Source organism: Lactuca virosa, chromosome 2, assembly GCF_052849685.1.
Source record: "Lactuca virosa cultivar CGN04683 chromosome 2, Lactuca_virosa_CGN04683_v6, whole genome shotgun sequence".
NCBI classification, from domain to species: domain Eukaryota; kingdom Viridiplantae; phylum Streptophyta; class Magnoliopsida; order Asterales; family Asteraceae; genus Lactuca; species Lactuca virosa.
The window spans coordinates 87,764,279-87,785,631 of NC_136427.1; the positions used below are offsets into that span (position 1 = coordinate 87,764,279).

The window sequence follows — 21,353 nt, forward strand, 5'->3', positions numbered from 1 at the left end:
TAACGCTCCATCTTCTGAATTCCCAGCACGAACACCTGTCTAATAGTCTCCTGAGAATACAAGTTATTTGAAAGAGTTTATCAGCAATTAAGCTGGTGAGTTCATAAGATTTCAGTGATGTGAGTAAGTTGTAGAAAGTTGTTGTAAAATGTAGTTGTTGTAAGTTCTGTTTAGAAAAGTTTGCCCGTTCCCCCAGAAAATCCTATATTTCCCGCTTTAATGAAAGATAAGTAAAAATGACTCAACAGTCCTTTCTATGCGTATTAAATGGATACAAGTTCTATAAAACCCAGAGTAAACAAACAATCAGTTGTGTGTATCTGCCCTAAGCCCATAACCAAACAAGGAACAGGAAATGAGGCGGAAGACACACATCCCATTGGTTGTTAGATCATCGTTGTATATAACCCCTGCGTATTCACTCGGTACTCACAGAGTTAACTGTAATAGTTCCTTTATATTTGAATGAAAAGATCCTTTAAGAAAACCCTTATTTCTTATTATAAAATGATACCACAGTAGTTCCTTCTATAATCACTTAGTTTATACTAGTTATATATAATCTAATATCGAACAGATAGTTAACTGTGTGAATCTGCCCTAAGCCCACAACCAAACAAGGAACAGGAAATAAGGCGGAAAGCACACATCCAACTACCTATCGGATATTAATTATATATAACCTTGGTGTATAAACTGAGGTATTATAGAATTAACCACCTAATAGTCCTTTAAGTTTTAATGGTTTAATAAAATGGATTAAACCCTTTACTGGTTAAGTTTCTAGTTTTGTATACCAAAAGTTCTGATTTTGGAAAGTATGTTTTGTACTAGAAAAACTGTGCTTTGACTCTGTGTCCTATAACCTGACACATACCTGGTATTCTTATGATGACTTAATGTATACTGAGCATACATATATATAGAATCGGATAGAAAATAGATTGGGTGAATTCGTTCCAAGCCCACAACCAAACAAGGAACATGAAGTGAAGCGGAGAGCACACATCCTATTACCTGTCGGACCCTATTGGTATATATATATCCTGTGATGTATACATTAAGGAATCATAAGACTAGCATTATGGTCCTTTCTTTTAAACGTAGCATTCTACCAAGGCATCTTCTGTTATGTGCTAGACTCGACTGTTCTGTCCGTCGATTGTAAAAATGTATATTTTCCCTAGTTTATAACTATCTTAACTCGAAAATAGTTTGCGTTTGACTTTCAAGTGGTACTGTCACTTTACGAAAGTATTGGGAAATGTAAGTACACGGTTGTCGTTTATAATGACATGCGGATGTACTGATAACCTAAAAACATATTTGTTTTATTACGGTCATAATGTGAAAGCTAGAACCCCTACTAAACGCTCTCCCTGTCAAGAGATTTAGGGAACCAAACGCGGTCTCAGCAAATTCTTGCATGTCGTGTAATTCACATTAAAGTTATATGATCATGTATACCCAATATAACTATCACCTTTTGTTTAAAACAATGAGTTAGTGATCAATTGGTATAATTAGATCCTGTGTGTGTTCTCATGCTATAGCAACCTAACTTGTTTGTTTTGTACTGTATATTGTACGTTCTGTTTGTTTCTCGTAATTGTGTGTTCTCTCTGTATGGTATTGTTTGTTTCTCTTCACTATGTTCTGTATGGTATTGTTTGTTTCTCTTCACTGTGTTTGACTCATGTATGAACTGACTCATTGTGTGCTTCATTGTACTAGAAGTAATGAATAACATTCTCCTAAACTATACCTATTATAGTTTACTAATGTTCTACTTGGACTGTTACTGAAAAGACTCATTTATCTACTAAGTTATGTTTGTACTGTAAAAACGGAGTTTTGTATAACTATAAAGTAACATAACTTTAAAAGAGTTTTTGAAATGTTTTGACAACTTATAAATGACATAAGTAACATTTTGAAAGATGTTTATAACAAACAATTACACAATTATCATTGTGTTCAACTTGTATTCCCCCCTTAAAACAGTTAAAAGATTCATTACTGGGTATGAACTCACCTGATATGGGTGATTCAAACGGGTATGCGTGTAAGGATGAGAGGTTCCACGAATGAAGTCCCGAGACTTAACGAGTCCTAAATGACATATAATGGCATATATTGACATAAATATAGTGTTTAGAAGCAACCAAATGCAAGGAAACACTTCACGGGATTAGGGAACACCTTGACCAAGTGTTGGAATCACATGTGATTCACTAAATGGGAGTGTGCGGCCATATTGATGGGTGTGCGACCATGGGTGTGCGGCCAGGGGAGTGTGCGGCCGCACACTCATGGTAAAGTGTGCTCAAAACGTTTTCCAAATGGTGGGGAGGCTTGTAGGACTGATGCTCATCAAGTGTTGAAGCTAGAAAGGGACTTTGGAAGCCCTAAAGCACCAAACAAAGGGGTGTACGGCCACATGGAGTGTGTGCGGCTGCACACTCCTTGATGAACATGTTTTGGACGTTTTCTAAGGCTCATATCTAGTAGTAAAAGCTTTGCGAATGGTACCTACAATATGGAAGCCTTTAGGGGTGTTTGAAGGGTGTTTTGAGGGGTTTTTGAGGGGTGTACGGCCACGACTGTGTGTGCGGCCGCACACACCACATGCTCTTGAGTTCTGGGCAGTTTCAAGGCTTTAAACAAGTGTTCTTAACAAGTTCTAAGCTTAACGAAAGAGTACTTACGATCCGGAAGCTCGAGAAGGTCCAAAATCGCCAAGAACAAGTGTGTGTTCTTGGTGTTCTTGGTGAAATGGATGAAGATTTGAAGATCTAGCCAAATCACGATTTCAAATGGATGAAATCAAAGAGTGTTACTAGTTTGGAAGGATTAACAACAATTTAAGTGAAGAACACTTACATTCTTGAAGATCTAGGCTGAAAATCGGATGATAGCTGAGAGAGAAATCGAGTTCTAAGCCTTGGAGAGTGAAAAGGGATTAAAGGAGGCTGAGTTCTAACCTTATACAAGTGTCTGTGCTGCCAGGAGAGGGGTGTGCGGCCGTACACTCCTTGTGTTGGAGTGTAAGGCCCGGTTTTGATGCTAGAAGCGTACACGATCCATTCCTATGTTCAATGCTTGAATGTACTGACCTTTGGACCTTTAAATGGATTCTAAACAAGGCTAAATGATAGCAGAAATGAGTTTGACACTCAGTTGAGCTGACTGGCTGAGCTTTACCAGGCAAAAATTTTAAAAATTTTCGGGTTGTCACAATGATCGTCATCTTACCAATCCCATTTAATGTTTAACTTTTTTGTGTTATTTAATATATTAATATAAATGTCTAAAATTAACAAAATAACTCAAAATTTCGGATTTATTGTTTTTTTAAAAAAATAATTTTCGATTTTTTAAAAAAATGGAGATTTTTTAATTTTTTTCAAAAAACATGAATTTAAAAAAAATGAAAAAAAATATTTTTTAAAAAACTGCATCTTTTTTTTCAAAAAAAACTGCATTTTTTCTAGAAAAAAACTGTATTTTTTTAAAAAATAAACTGCATTTTTTTTCAAAAAACTGCATTTTTTTTCCAGAAAAACTCCATTTTTTCAAAAATTTTTTATAAAAAAAGTGCAATTTTTTTCAAAATTGCATTTCTTAACAAAAAAATCAACGTTTTAGATGCATATATGCATATTTTTTCAAATGCATATATGCATATTTCTTATACTATACTATTCGTAAGTAAATTATAAAAATCTCATTTTTATTAATCAATCTATAAACATAATACAAATATTTTATTCGATACAAAATAAAATATAAAAAACTACAAAGATTCACAATGTTATCATTTGTTCATATCAGCATTTCTATATTTTCTTCAATTTATCACTTTTCACCTCTTCAATATTTTCAACAAATTCTTCAAAACCTACAAGAAAATTTAAAAAAAAAATTGATTAATGCAAGAACACTCAGAAAAATGCACAAGTATATATCATGTAAGATTCACATGTGATTATATCATGTAAGATTCAAATGTAATTATATAATATGATATTCACATGTGATTGTATCTTTTAAGATTCAAAATTCACAAGAAAATTAAAAAAAAAATTAACAAAGACCACTCACACAAAATGCATGTGTGCATATTGACGTAATTTATATATGATTTACATGTGAATCACATGTAAATGATATGTGATTCACTTATGATTTACATGTGAATTACATGTGATTAATATGTGAATTACATGTAATTTATATGTGAATCATTTATAAATTACATGTGATTTACATGTGAATCACATATGAATTACATGTGATTCACATATAAATCATATATGAATTAGATGTGATTCACATGTAAATCACATGTAATTCATATATGAAGCACATCTAATTCATATATGATTTACATGTGAATCACATGTAATTCATATGTGATTTACATGTGAATCACATGTAATTCATATATGAATTACATGTGATTCACATGTGAATAACATGTTATTTACATGTGAATCACATCTAATTCATATATGATTTATATGTGATTTATATATGAATAACATGTGATTTACATGTGAATAACATGTGATTCATATGTGAATCACAAGTAAATAAGAACAAAAATTGCAAGAGAAAAGTTTTTGGGAACAAAATTGAAAAAAAACAGCAACACTCAGGGACCAAAATTGTAATTTACTCTAAAAAAAATTGAATCTCATTCTCACCACTTCAAATGTGTCAAGCAATCTACCAAGCTGGTGGGCATGCTGCTCCTCATCATTCACACCATCCAGCATTATGTACTCAATGAAAATCTTTTGCTAAGTTGTGGCTGTTTCGGAACCTTAGAATTTTGCTAAGTTGTAATTATTTGTTATACTTAATACTTTTTTATTTACATACTTCATAAATATATAATTATTCATATAAAATATTTAAAAATCTATATCATTATTATATCATATAACTTTTGTTTGGATATTTCGTTAATTTGTAATCTTTTTGTCAGCTAGAATTTACATTCAGACCGGTTATCAAACAAATAACCCATTTTTCATTCGCATTAGTTCCAAACAAAAGGGTAAAATAGTCAGTGACGGTTCATTCAGCTCAAATAAGAAAAACCATTTACAGATAACACTCAATAAAGAAAAAAGAGAAACAAACCTTAGAGTTTCCTTAATCATATGATTATTATTGGTCCATATTCCCATCAAGCACTTAATCATATGATTACTATCAAACAGAGAAGAGAGTGTCAACTTGGCACATTTTTGTTTTTGTTCCCTGTGGGGTGGGTTCCAAGGAGAAGGATTTGAAGATAGTTAGTTTTTTTTTTTTTTTTATGCAAGTGACATACTTTTGGAAGCTTTCTTAGCTATTTCTTATAAAAAAAAAGTAAATAAAAATGTGAAATGAGAAGACTTTTACCAAAAATGCGCTTTTATCCACATCTCATGATAGCCATTCAAAACATCAACTCCGTCGGATGTTAGTAACCTGTCTCTAGAAAAAGAGAACATTGGAATCACTGATTCTTGAGGTAATTGGCAAGAAGTAAAGAGTATTAGAGTAATAGTATGTACCTCAATTCCGGAAGGAGAATCCATCCTATCACTGTTCCGTCTGCATATGAGATTCTAGCTATGCGGTTACTTTGTTAAAAAAGATGTTACATTTTTTTATAAAAAAAATAATATAGAATAACAAAATATACTTGTCAAATGTTTGCATGACGAAATAATTTTTTTTTCTAAATAATTAAAAAAAATATTATACAAACCTTTCATTGTCTGAGGGTTGATGGTTGCTATGAATCATGTTGGAATTGGATCCTACAGATCAATTATGCTTGAAGTTAATTGGTACTGGTCATATCAGATACCTTAAATGGTACTACATGAGTACATGGTGTTAATCGAGATGTAACATGATGGGTATTGTGTGAGTAATTCAAAAATCTGATTTAAGCATTTTATCAAACAGTTGGTGTGCAACATTAAACTTACTTTGAAATCTCAAAACCAACTGGGTGCGTATAACCGAATTGTATTCCTGGGATACGATGAGTCATCCTCCTCACATAACCTGAAAATAGAAAGTAAAAATAATTTGAATTTGAAGTTATGGCGAAATTGGTAAGCAATTGTAGATATTTCTGCAAAAAGGGGTAATCTTTTTCTTCCTGACAAAGAACATTTGATAGGTTTTGGTTTCATAAGTGGTTGCCTAAAAGAAATTACAGGTTCGGGTTTATAAATCAGAATTGCATCAGACCTTATTCAGAATTGTATCGGACCTTCAAATAACAATAAAAATGTAAGAACTAAGCACCAGTTTGAAAGATAATCACTTGATTCGAAATCCTCACAGGGTCGATTTTATGGATGGTCGACGACAGAAGTGCATGGTTTGAACTTGGAAGAAAGTAACGATTCATACAACTATTAAGCATGAATTGTTGATGATCAACGACAATTAAGCCTAGATCATTGGAGGATTTTGGATTCCATGTCGATTGATGATAACAACTACGAAATATGGATCGATTGTGGATCCAGATCTGAAGGCGAGAAAGTAACGACTCTGGATTGAACGGACGGTGTTGCTGCTTCCGAACATCGAGTCGTCCTCTGGCTCAGAGACCGGAAGCTCAGAGGCGAAGGAGAATCGGGAGGTTCGGAGCGATCAGACCTCTGGCTGATTTATTAGGGCACGAAACTTCGAGAGGGAAGAATGACACAACCATCGCGATGTTAAATCTATCAATCATCGGAGAATCTTTAATGAAGGCGGTGGTTGTTGACAGAGGTAGGGTGGTTGTTAGAGGGAGGAGGGAGGGGTCGACGAAGAGGGAGGAGGTCGATGCAGTCAGTGAAGAATCGGAGAAGGGAACGAGCGATAGAAAGACTAATCACGATGTGATATGTTTATTTGGGGAGCTAATTACATGTTCCCTTAAATGCCCTTATCTTATTTTATTAAGATACCCTTCATTGTTTTTTTCTATTTATTTACAAAATTGCCATCAAAGATCTTAGCCCTTAACTTTTTTAATCTAATGGTCCACTTTTAGTTCTCAGGTTCATATATATATATATATATATATATATATATATATATATATATATATATAAACGTTAGGTGGTCTTCAAATCGAATCATTTTTCTCTTGTATCGATTGAAAAACATTTACTTAACATCTTAACAAAAAGTAGTTTACGATTCAATTCATCTCATTAAAGTTGTCGACAGTTATGATTGAATGTTTTGTGTGATAATTACCTGTCCCATCAAATAATGTCAATTCATAATCCACTAACACATTTACAACTTCAGTCCCTTAACTATTGTTACTTTGACATTTTGAAGACATATCTCCACATCATTTAAGAACATATTAAATGGTTAATCTGACTTATTATTTACCATATCATTTTTTTCGGTAACTTTTATTTAATAAAAAGGTTTTAGTAAATACATTTTCTTTAACATCTTAAAAAGTTTTTCCCCATTTGAACTAATTTATCATTTATCTATATTAAAATCTTTATTAAACCATTTGTATAGTTTATAATTTATTTTCAAAACTATAAAAAAATTATAAAACTATAAAAATGATAAAATATTATGTAACAACGGTGTTTTATAAAATTTAATATTTTTTAATTTTCACGGTTTTGACAATTATTTTTAAATTATATAGCTTTTTTATAAAGTATATTTTTTTTTTGGTTTTTTTATTAAATAAATTGGTTAATAAATAAAAAAGAATATCTAAATATCATTGAGATGTAAAATATAATGTTATTTAATATAGGGATCAAATCACATGAAAAGTATTAAATAGTTAATATATAATAAGTGTTTGGAGCGACTTTAGGAGAAAAAATTATTCTCTAATGGTAAAAATATTTTCAAAAACTTTTTAAAATAGTAAAAAACTTAAAAAAACTACCATAGAAATACTCAAACTCGCCCATCTTGTTTGATATGATTAGAATACGATCGAACAAAATGTTAAAATTATCAAATTAACCTTGAAGTTTGCATTACTTTTTTGTTATCATAAAATAATTGTAAATAAATAGAAATCACATCACATATAAAATATTAATAATTATAACTATATATTTGTATATGAAAAATTATCAAATTTAGATTTATATTTTTATTATATATAAATATACTAAAGCGAACAAAAACAAAGGCTTCAAGACATCCCCATGTGTTTCCATCTTTTCTTTGCACTCATCATATCCATGTCCACCTCCATTAACCCACACGCAGGAGGTCCGAATCTGCTATATAAGTTTTCTTTGTCAATTTAATCGATGTCTTTAACCACGTTACCCTTCGATACCCCCTTTCTAGCATCACCACCTATCTCCGACGTTTGTTGAACACTGTAGAGGCTATTTCCGGCGACCAAATCGCGACTCTTTCTACTCATCAGAATAAATACAACCGAAATCAAAATACCTGCTATGATGAGCACGAAGAGGTCGATTAGAAGGTGCATAAACTGGATGATTATTATTATTATTTTTTTCTGTTTTTATTTTATACACAATCACGTTTGAAATCCAAAACGCCCAATTTTTTTGCAATCACGTTCTTCTGATAAAAATTATACAACGTTTTTTTTTTAAATGAAGGCAAAAATGTCAAAAACAAGAACCGGCGAAGTGGCGGCGGAGGGATCACCGGAGATCCTTCAGAGAGGTTAAAGGAGAAGGAACGAAGGATATAAGAGCATAATATTTAGTACAGAGAAAATAAACCCAGGGAAATGAAATTGATTCCATTTCTCTTGTTTCTTTATCATCGAGAATAAAGAAATGAGGAAAAAAATCCAATTCCCATTCCACCATCAGTCCTCCTTCAACCTTAAACCTTTCTTTATTCTTCGCTTCTATGATCGTGTCTCATCTTCCTTCATCTTCTCGGTTTTCCATAAGGTAATTATCGGGTTCGCTACTCTTTATTCTCTTGATCTAAACTTAAGTTCTACATATCCTATTGAATGATGTTTGTTTTGAATTTATCAATCTATCGTTACACTCACACACAAGTAATTTTGATTGTATTTTAATCGAATCTAGGAAAACAAGTTCATCTTCCACGTTTTTAGTTTGATTGTTGGTTGTTTGTTATTTGTAAGTTTCACTCGTAAACTTGGGCACCTACTGAAACTGTTCACAGATCCTATTATGTAATGCATTTCAATGCAACGTTAGAATGTATTTTTTGAGTTTTAAGAACACAACCCTTTGTTATATGAAAACTTGTTCGATTTAGCCTCTTAGGATGAATCACCAAATATTGCTAGCTCTTGATAGTTTTACGCATATATAATCTGATGGGTGTTTGATCAATATGGGTTAATTGTAGTGGAAATGAGTTGAAAAACAGTTTATTTTGCCAAAAGTTGTATTATTTTTTTCAACCATTATAGTCTTTTAGACAAATGATGGTTTTTCACTTTTTCTACAGGTCGACTTATGCATTTGAGAAAGCTCATAAGTTGGATCCGACTTCAAAACTGCCCTTCTTTAGCAGCTTGAAAGGGTAAGCACTTTCACTCTCTAATGGTGTTTTGGGTTTGCCCTCTCTTTTATGTTTTTAGCATTTCAATCGATGAAGAATCCTATTTCATTTTGATCAAGAACATGATGCAAATTGCAGAGTTTTTATAGACATTACTATTCAAATTACATCCAAGCTTTGACAGGTGAGTCTTTTAAGATGCATCATTTACATTATGTTTATTCTCAGTTTCTGTACTTATTCCCATTTTACTTACCTCTTAAGAACCCTACAATTTACAATATAGTAAATCTGTTATTTATATGACCAAAACCATTTTAAAGGCATGACCCATGGTTGTAGCCTTGAGACCTATTATGTAGAAATAAAAAGGAAGATGGTGATTAATAGAATACAAAAGCATAGAAAAAGGATTTTGTATTGCATGTTAAAACTAATAAAGGAGAAATTCACTTTCTCCTATCATCTTATAAGTTGAAGAAAGAAGAAAGGGAGACCTAAATCAAAGTCCCATGTAACATTTGCTCTTTTGTTTTACACCATAGTAATCTGCATAAAAAACTTGCATCTCATGTTATTTTCGAAACATCTAACACAGAAAATCTATTTTGTTTTCATATTTTTTTTTTTTGGGGGATTAAAGATAAAACAATTATATGGTGTCTGAGAAGCAAAATAACAGGGGGGTTTTCTATAATTTGGTACAAACATGGGCTTTCTTCAAGCTACATGCAACATACCTGCAGATTGACTTGCCGCCTATACATAACTTCTTAAATGCCATGCAGTGATCAAACTTCCACATAAATTAATTGTAATCTCTAATCCTTGCAAAAGCAAACATATTAAGCATCACCTTGCATAAATTGGTTTTTTTGATAATTAGGATGAGGAGGGCATCCACGTCTTTTCCAGGTACCACCCCTTTCCGCAGGACATGAAATTGTAGTTCTAGTCTTATTAACAATCACTGACACAAAGATATGGTTGCAAAAGGTCTAGAGATCGACATGCATACCAATTTCCTTAATTTCCTTCACTGATGGGGAATCCTTGATGAAAAATGCGTGAAGTGAAGTTCATTAACAATTCTCTAGAAAATGAACTAAAATACAATAATAATGATTAGTTTTCAGGCGCATAGGCTTCACAAGCATATCAAGAAAAATGAATGGAAAAAAGTAGGATTGTAAACAAATCGAACGAGCACGAACAATTAAACGAACAAATTTTTATGTTTGTGTTCGTTTGTTATGAAATTTAGTGGGCTCGTGTTTGTTTATGTTTGTTTGTTTAGTTGATAAACAATCATAAATGAACATAAACAAACACAAAAATGAAAGAAACTTACAAGAACACAATTGAATATCAAAGAACATAAATGAATTAACAAACAAACTTAAACGAACATAAACAAACAAACTAAAACGAGCACAAATAAACTTAAACGAACTAACACATACAAACACGTGTAGTATAATATATGTATAATAAAATAAATGAACAAATATAAACAAACGAAAGAACGTAAATCAACATAAAAGAACAAACGTTCACGTACGTAAATAAACGAACGAGAGCATTGTTCGTGTCGTTCGTTTAGCTAAATGAACGAGATATCTTGTTCATGTTCGTTCGTTTATTAAAAATAAAAATTTAAACGAAATTCCCGCCGAACGGTTCACGAATTGTGAAACTGAATGTTCTGTTTGTTTACAGCCCTAGAAAAACAGATTCAGTAATGGTGAAGATTCACAGGGAAAAGCCAAAACTATAGGCTCTTACAAGAATTTGAATTGCTATTTGAATTGTTGGATAATAGTAGCAGTGACAACATAACTTTCTTGACTTTCAAGATCTTATTTGACACAATAAGATCTTACAAAATCTCATATTGTGGATGCTATTAGACGATGAAGGGACCAAAACATGAAAAAACTTTGATACAGGGATTAAAGTTACAACCTGATTTCTATAAGGAGAAAATAAAGAGTCAAAATTGGAGAGCAAAATTGTAAGTCATATGTGTGTCTCGCACCTACTCAGTAACCATCACCAAGTCCAAATTAAAAGTGAGTTAGTAAACCCTCACTAATTCCTTATTAGATTAAAAAATGGCAACCTTTCTTTAAACCTTAAGCATTCTTTCTTGCTTCTTTTATTCGAATGACGTATTTGTTTGGGTAACAGTTACTTTTGTAGACAATTGTCTAGACATTGTTTGGCTGACAATTGCACACAATTATGCTTTTAAGAACATCCCCGGTTTTGCCTTTACAAACGACATTTTACGTTCTCTTGTATTACCGACTAGAGTTGAGGGTCTTTTATAGGCTAAAGGTGGTTGTGGTTTCAATGGGTACGATTATTGGTGGTGTCACATGTGATTACATCAGTGGTGAAATGGAGTGCCATGAAAAATCATATAAACAACCCGCTATGAATAATGTTCTCAAATATCAATATAACCATCAAGGGGCTAGCACTACTATTATGTCGACCTCTCTATGGGCTTCAACTATCCGATGCTTACCGATAGGTTCTGGCCCACATAGTTGTCCAAAAACGGGTTTCATTGATGATTCAATGTTGTCCATTAAAGCTTACTTACTTTGAGTTGGGAGAAGGATGTAAAAACTTTTGCACACTAATTTCAAACTCTTCATGCCAATTAAAAAATGTGTTCGAATCAGCATGTTCGAGAAATTACTACGTTTTATGTGTCGTATACTATCCAACTATACAATAACAATTTTCCATGGCTTTATCCACTATTCAATTTAGCGAAATCAACTAAACTAATTTCCCCCCTTTGCTATTTAACATTTAACATTGGGGTTTTCTTATGGTGAAAGTAGCAAATATGTAGGAATTTAATATGCGAAAGAGATGTAATATAGGAAGATATGGGTAGCGAATCCAAAACACCTATTATTTCGACCTCTGGTGACCGTGTCCTCTCCCTTCACGTCTATAAAGGAGAGTTGATCATGACTGCGACGAGGAGATTTTTCATGTACCTTACCAATATAAGAATTGAAAGTGGCGGCGATTTGTCAAAAGTTAGTAAAACTTTGCGGGTTGTAAACAAAACCGACCAAAGGATTGTGTGGCGAGTTTTAATCATCAACCAAACATTTTGACACTACATATAAAACTTGGCTATGATCTCACAATGAGGTATTTGTGAAACTTAATTGTTGATGCCTTTGTTTTGATTTGGGAACCAAACTCACAAAGCCTAATTATCCGGCAAAGAGGCCGAGATGTTTCGGACCGGTCGGAAACACATTCATTCGGTTATTTCTGAATATGTTACAATTAAATAAATACCTAGTTAACCGTTATAATATTAGTTACATATACAACGAGGAGAGAGCCTTCAGTTTCACTAGCATTAATGTTGTTCAACCGATGTTGGTTTTGACCATGGGTGACCAACTTCAAGATGACAACAACTCTTTAGGTTTGACACATGCATTTTGTTATAATCATAATTCTGATCATGGGTGTGGCATATTCTGAATGCCTCGATATAAGAGCCAATATGATAAATTTGTTCTGATGGTGTTGTAATTTCTCTAGTGGCTTGACTAGAAGCTCATACAATTCTAGTTCTAACCTAACTAAAACATACTTGTTTCCTTAACTTGTTTGCCAAATGAAAAGAAAGTTTTCTTGAAATTTTCAAAGGTAATTTTTTTGGGGTACACCTTATTTGAAGCTGGTTCCTTTTTAATCACATTATTAGATCTGTAATATACTTGATCTATAACATACTTGGATATCCTTGCAATATAAACACATATGAGTTAAAACACACTAGCGTTTAGTTGTTATTGTCAAAGTACACATGAAACGATATCCAAGTTTATTTAAGATCAAGTACATTACAAATATGATACTGTGATTAAAGAGGGAACCAACTTTAAATAAGTTCTATCGAGAAAAGGACAAGAAAATTTTACTTCAAAAGATTCAAAAATTTTCTTTTCATTTGGCAAACAAGTTAAGGAAAAAAAATATGTTCTAGTTAATGTTATAATGACATGGAATTGTATGAGCTTCTAGTCATATCACTAGAAAAATTACCACTCATCAAAATAAATTTATCATGTCGGCTCTTACATAGAGGCATTCTGGATTGCGCCATACAATCATGATTAGAATTATGATTATAACAAAACTCAAATGTCAAACCTGAAGAGTTGTTATCATCTTGAAGTTGGCCACTCGAGGGTCAGAACCAACATCAGTTGAGCAACATTAATACCATTGAAACCGAAAGACGTCTCTTTCTTGTTGTAAATGTAACTAATATTATACCAGCTAACCGGAGTATTTAATTGTAACATATTTGGAAATGACTGATTCATCTGTGGGAAACCTTTTCGCCAAATAATTAAGCTTTGCGAGTTCGGTTCCCAACTCAAAACAAAGGCAACAATAATTAAGTTTCACAGATTTTATATGACAATAACCAAGTTTTATTTGCAGTATCAAAATGTTTGATTGGTGTTTAAAACTTTCCTACATAACTCTTAGCAAGTTTCGTTTATAACCTGGAAGTTACTATAATCTTCGATGGCTGCACTAACTTTTGAAGGTTGCCACCACTTTCAATTCTTATATTAATAAGGTACATAAGAAATTTCCTGCTTGTGGTGATTATTAACTCTCCATTGTAGCGGTGGAGGGAGAGGGCATGGTCAAGAGAGGTGGAAATAATGGGCACATTTGGTTTCGCTACCCATATGCTCTTGGATTTCACGTCTTTTGTGTACCAAATTTCTAAATACCTGTTACTTTCACCAAAACCCCCAATATGAAATGGTCAAGTGGGAAATCAATTGATTTCAATTGGTCGCTGAATTGAATGGTAGATAATGAATTAGAGGCATGGAAAATCGTTATTATGTAGTTGGATCATGAAACGTCACATAAAATGACCGTTGATTTTGGTGTAGTAATTTCTCGTACATGCCGATAAAACAAATTTTCGAATTGGTATGTAGAGTTTGAAATTAATGTGCAAAAATTATTACACGCTACACCCCGTTCAAAGTAAGCTCCCATGGAGAATGTTGATACAAGTCATCAATGCAACCCGTCTTTGCACAACTAAGTGTACCAGAACCAAACCCGACGGTCGGCTTCATAAGCATTGAATGGTTGAAGCCTATAGATAGGTCGATGTAATAGTAGTCATGACCCTTGGTGGTTGTATTGATATTGAGAACCACATTCGTAGCGGGATGTTTATATGATTTGCCATGACACTCTATTTCACCGATGCCGTAATCACTCGTGGCACACCACCACTAACCAGACCCATTGAAACCACAACCACCTCTAACTGATAAAAGACATCAACTCCAGTTGGAACAACAAATGAACGTGAATTGCCCTTTTTAAGGGCGAACCGAGATGTTCTTAAAAGTTGGATTGTTTGCAATTTCCGGCCAAACAATTGTGTACAAAAGTAATTGTTACCCCCAAGCAAATATGTCATTTGAAGAAAAGAATGCTTAAGATTTGAAGAAAGCTTGTCATTTTTGAGTCTGATATGGAATTAGTAACGGTTTACTAATTGTTTTTTAATTTACAATCGATGAGTGATTAGTATGTTGGTACGAGACACACATATGCGTTACAATATTGGTCTCTAATTTAAAATTTCTTTAGTTTTCTTCCTTATAGAAATTAGGCTGCAACTTTGATCGTAATTTTGAAGTTTCTTAACATTTTTGTCCCTTTATTGTCGAATAGAATCCACAATGAGATCTTATTGTGTCGAATAAGCTCAAACTCAAGAAAGCTATTAATTTAAAAACTTTTTCAAATAGCTTCTGCCTTCTAGATTACAAGCTCTTGTCCTTAGTTTTCCAATAATTATGATGGATCATATAGGTCTTCAAGCAATGATAATATACAAATTAAAAAAAAAACAAATATGAAATGCATTTACTAATTCTAAGAAATCACATAAAGCTAATTTTACGTATGCATGGTCATCGAGCGTTACACAGAAAGTTAAAGCTAAAATCTTGTAAAAACAGAGGTTCGATTTTCTTTTCAGAGTGTGTAAAGATTCTGTTATTATTAAATGGAAAAAGCCTTTTGCAAAAATATTAAAGATGGTGTTTTTATCCTTTTCATCAAAGTTGATTCTTGTGGCTACTAAGACACCATCTTTTGTGAATTTAGAACTTCCATGGCTTTGCTCAGGAAGCACATTACAGTTGGATATTGTCACATACTCTGTTTGTTTCTTCAAACATTTATGGATCTGCAACAAATCTGGGACATGTTAATTAACTTGTAAATTTAAAAAATGGTCATTGTGAAATTTAATTTAATAAATGCACTGTGTAATAAAATTCAAAGTACATTACCCTAATGAGAAAATTCAAAAAGTACAATGCTATATTTCTTTTCATCTACCTGATAAAAATTTACATAACTAACGTTTTCAGCTTGTTCTTGATAGTTTTCAAAAATTCAGAAATGGTCCCTACTAAAAAAATTCCATGTTTAAAATACTATTATTAAAGGAATAGTCCATATCTAAGAAAATATATTTGAAGGATTGGTTTTGTTTAAAAAAATTAATACATATGGTCCATGTTTAAAAAGTTACAAAAAATGTATGTGTTTTAAAAAAATAAAAGAAATGGTCCATGTTGATAAAAAAATGCATAAATGGTACCTGTTTGAACAATATTAATAGGAATGGACCCTATCTAAAAAAATTGATATGAACGGTTCCAATATCGTTTTATAAACTTTGAGTTACTTTCGGTTTAAATTCTTATTTGACTTTTATACACAAACAACACACATAGACACACACATAATTTTTTAAGCATGTACCTATAAACATACACACACATAATGGGAACCAAGGTTCTAAAAAGCTCGCCATGGCTCCGCCATGGCGCGCCACGGCTCCAAGGCTTGCACTTGCCGCCAAGCTTTGCTAAAACGCCGCCTTAACTCATATATGTGTATAAAAATGAATAATAGTTGAAAATACATATAAAAATATTAATTATATAGAAGATTATATTTCCTTTTCCTGAAATATTTTGAAGATCTTTTCTTATATACTTTAGATTTTGAAGTAGACAGACCATTCAAGGGCTGATAACCATATTGTTGGCAAAAATTTCCCAATTCGTTTTTACTGTTAATTCTATCTTTTTTGAGCTTTTCCTTAAACCTAAGATCAGCACAAACTGCTAATCCCTCTTTATTAATGTAGTTTATTAAATCTCCATAAGTTAAATTTTGATAAGGGATGATATTATTAAAATTTTCTCTTAATTTTTGTCTAACTCTTTCTGCAAAGAGTTTTGGAAGGCCAGCAATAAAACGTTCTTTCCAATAAGACTCTTTACAATCAGGTCTCGAAAATTTTTTAACAAGATAATTATCTTTATACCATCTAAAATCAGTAAGTTTTCTGCAATGTAAATTCATTAAAATTTCTGAAGTTTTTTCTTGAAAAGTAGTAGGATCTCCTACAAAGTTTTTGATAATAGCAAAAATTAAAGTGTTAACCATATCATCTTCAAACGTTTGTATTTGTTGATTATTTTCTTGTTTTATAATAGTTTTCTTAGCAGATAAAGTATAATCTTTTTCTTCTTGTGAAATATAGAAATCCCACCATCCTTTAAGACTGCCAGTAAAACCAGAAGTAATAATATTAACAATTTGAAGTTGAGTATTATTATGAGCTTTATAAGCATTAGCAACCATAGTCATTTCTTGTACAATATTCATAATTTGATGTTCTGAATGGCCATCAATATTCCATTCATAAACAGAATTACCATCATATTGAGAACGATCAAATTGAAAAGTTCGTTCTTCAAGTTGAACATCTGGAAGAGAGGGTCTATTCCAATAATTTCTTATGGTTGGTTTTGGATTCTTTCCGAAAGTGCTTCGCTTTGATTGATGAATTTTATTAAGATTTGAAAAGTCATTAGTGAGTTGACTAATATCATCATTTGAATTAATAAATTGTTGAGCAAGAGTTTCAAAATTTGTTTCACTATTAATATCACTATTTTCAGATTCATCATTTGTAAGAGTATTAATATTGTTAGTGTTTGAGATATGAAGTTTTGAAAGTCTTTTTTCTAATTCGTTAATTAAATCCGTATTTCCTAGATTAAAATTACCATCGATTTGACAATGAACAAAACTTATATTACTAGTGCTTGCCATATCTTGCTTATTAACATTTTTATCTTTGAAAATTTTTTCTTCAATTTTAACTAAATGCTCGGTAATACTAGATAAGGTTTCGTTTGCATAATTATTTTGGTAAATAATTTTTTGAAGACCCTTTTCAGTAGTTAATTGATTTGAGGCTTGAACTAAAGGAGTCGCAATAAACATATCGTTAATAATAATTTCTCATTTTGGTGGAAAATTAGCAATAATTTCTTTATTAGAAATAATATCTTTATATTTTTTTCTCTAAAATGGGAGTGATAGAATCATTTTTAAATGAGTAATTTATTTTATGTTTAGGGGCATAAATTAATTCAAACCATTGAAAAAAAGGAGAATGAATTTTATTTGATAAAACATAATCTTCCCAAAGGCCTAAATGGAGAAATATTAAGTAGTATGAAAATTTTCTTCGTGCCAAGCTCTTTTTTTATTATTATAATCTTTATAATACTCAATATTTTTTAAGTAATCAAAGTCAACTTGATATTCTGAATTCGAGAAATTCATTTTAACTGGTTGTTCTTGTTAGGATTGAAGAAATATGTTTTATTGACTCTAAATTATGACTTCGTGATTTTTCGTATTTTTTTATTCCTATCGTTAGCCTAGAAAAATTTTCTGTTTGTTTATTATATTTATTAGTATATGGAAGTATTTTGTATAAATTATAATCTTCATGATTTTTAGTTTCTTCTAAATGTTGAATGGTTTTGCATATATTAGAATTTATCTTCCAATGTCTTTTTAACATATTAGCCCAAAGCTTATTATTTTTTGAACAATTAATTTGTACTTTAGAACTCATATTTGTTGTTTAAAATTTTGAAGTATCAATAAAATATGATTTAGTAGCACTAGGAAGACTATTTTCACTATTTTGATCATCTTGATATAATGGTTTGGGAATAGAATTAGTATAGTCAACAGTTTTTAGTTTTAAAGATCTTGACTTTGATAACAAAGATTTTGAAGAGCTGGGATAAAAGAAGTTGATAATCTGGATGATGAAATATTTAAGGAAGAAAAATTTATATCTACTGAACCATCATTATATTCTATAATATTTGAGATTTGTTTTGAAGAGTCTAGTGGTTTTGGATCGATAACATTTTGTAAGTTCCAATTACATGATTGCGTTATGTCAGACCATTTTAATCTTTTTGGTGTGTGAACTTTGGTATGGTTAGTATTTGCTTCAAAAATAATTGTTTCATTTTTAGGACTTGATAAACGTGTTTTCGGTTCAAGTGTAGTTGTCATAGTTTTGTAACAAACACGATAAATTATTGCTAAAGGCTTTGTATCATCTTTAAATTCTAAATTTTTTGTTTCTATAGTTAACACTAAAGTATCTAAAATATTTTTATCAAATAATCCTACAGAAAAATTTGGATAACAATTGAAATAAATAGGTCCGTTAGCAATATTTGTTTCATCCATAGCTAAAATAGAATTTTGAAAATCTTTATGTCTATTGTCTCTTAGAATAAGGAGAACAGGGGCAACTATTCCAAGTCTAAATAGAGGCTTGATAGCAATTTGGACTAAACCGACATGTAAAAATTTATATTTCATTCTATGCTCTAGAATAGATCGTGATGATAACAAATGTAAATTTTATTGGTTTTGACCAATAGACAAAGTTTGTTCTGTCATTTTAATAGAATAACCTTGAAAATAGTTAAAAGTTCCTATTCTATATATTGTATTAACATTAGTTTTAGGTATTGTCCAATTATTCAAACTTTGTTCTATGCTATTAACGGTTTCTTCAATAGAATTTATTTGATTATCATAATCTTGTTCATTGTCGATATTTTTACCAGGAATATATTTTTTGGATAGTATGCCTGAAAATTTACTCATATTTAATTAATTTTGCTTTAAAATTCTATAAGAAAACTTACTTGTTTTAATAACGATGAACAGAGGCGAATCGTCCCGACGATGATTGTGGTCCGGCACCGCGACTTACGTCCTTATCTGCGCGTTTTACGCTAATCCAACCAATCACTCGTCTTGTCTTTGAATCATACTTATTAAAACTTATAAATTTCTTAGAGAATATTAAACCCAGATTAAATAAATTTGAAATAAATATATCATGCATAACCACCCCAAAAACTTTTCTTGGCTCCGATACCATTTATTGTAGACTGTTTTTCAGATTTTGAAGCATAATCTTGGCATTTTTTATAATTTTCTTGAAGATTATATTACCATTTTTCTTAACTATGACATAATTATCATTTTTAGAAAACAAATAGTTTTGTTTTTAGATAACGTATTTGTTTGTAACGAATTTTAATACTAGCTCTTATGATCCATCTAGCATCATGAATATGATTATTGTTTAAAATCGTACCTAGATTAGTAGGTTTGTAAGAATCCTTGAGATTTTGCTCAGAATTATTTATATATTCTTGGATTTGTTGTATTCTTAAAAGAATATCTCTATTAGGAATACAATTCATCAAGATTTTGTTAGACATAATTAAATAATTCAAGCATGAATTTGATTAATTTGATTATTAAAAATGAGTACTTTAACAAAAATTTCAAATCTTGTAGAATTAATAGTTAGAATAACTCGAAATGAAACTATCATGGAGAAATAAATTTAATAACAACAATAGAATAATTGAATAAAATATTTTAGATAGTACCTTCTAGAATTAAGCTTGAATTACAATCAATACATACATCTGGAGAAAGAATTATCTGAAAATCTAGAGACTTTGAACATCTACTAGTAGAAAGAGAGACTCTTGGAGATTTTTTAGACATGGGATGAACATTTTTTAGAGAATGAATATTTTTCTTGCTCCCTTCTACTGAAATATGATGTCTATTTATATTGATCTTGAAGTCTTCAAAGCCTTGAAATCTTGTAGTGAAATTTGCCGTATGATTCAATGGCCAATCAATTACTTGTAAGTGGTTGTCACTCATCTTTTGAAGAAATTGTTGTTTGTAATCAATAAATATCACATTTTGATAAAACATGTCATCATAGAGCATCTTCTAAAGTTTTTTGTCTTCATATTATCATTGATGATAAGAATAAATAATTTTGATAATAAATTTGATAAAATTTGTTTATGCACTATAAATACATATATAGTGTATACTCACACAGTTTATACACACTCGTATTTGAAAATAATAATTTTGATAAACAGAAGAAACGAAATACCCTACATTGAAGGTATTACACCAAATTTAATGATAAGAATTTCTTATTCTTCATAAGGATCATCAAAAGGGTCTTGAGCGTCTTGAAATAAATCACTCTTTATAGATTTTGGAGAATCGTCAGAAACTGATGGAGTTTGGCGAATTTCTTGAAGTAAGCTTTGAAGTTCTTCAGGAGAAGAGGTAGCAACATCTTTAATTCTTGCAATTAGATCCACATCACTTTGAGGAAGACTGTTGATAAAAGTGGCTTCAACCTCTGGTTTTTGAATATATATTTCTTGATAATGTTTAATTACTGCTTGTTCATTGGCTTGAGAAATCTTCATTTTATCCCACCATTTTGAACGAGATTGGCGATTAAGCCAGGGAGG

General features: G+C 31.3%; 1 long non-coding RNA gene across 1 annotated transcript; it reads left to right on the forward strand.

Annotated features, from left to right (window-relative positions):
• The first annotated feature begins 8,201 nt into the window (after positions 1-8,201).
• Positions 8,202-19,543, forward strand: LOC145159266 (uncharacterized). The gene is made up of 4 exons (XR_013737587.1): positions 8,202-8,500; positions 8,643-8,945; positions 9,481-9,555; positions 9,673-19,543. It is a non-coding gene; the product is annotated as an uncharacterized LOC145159266 (long non-coding RNA).
• The last annotated feature ends 1,810 nt before the right edge of the window (positions 19,544-21,353 follow it).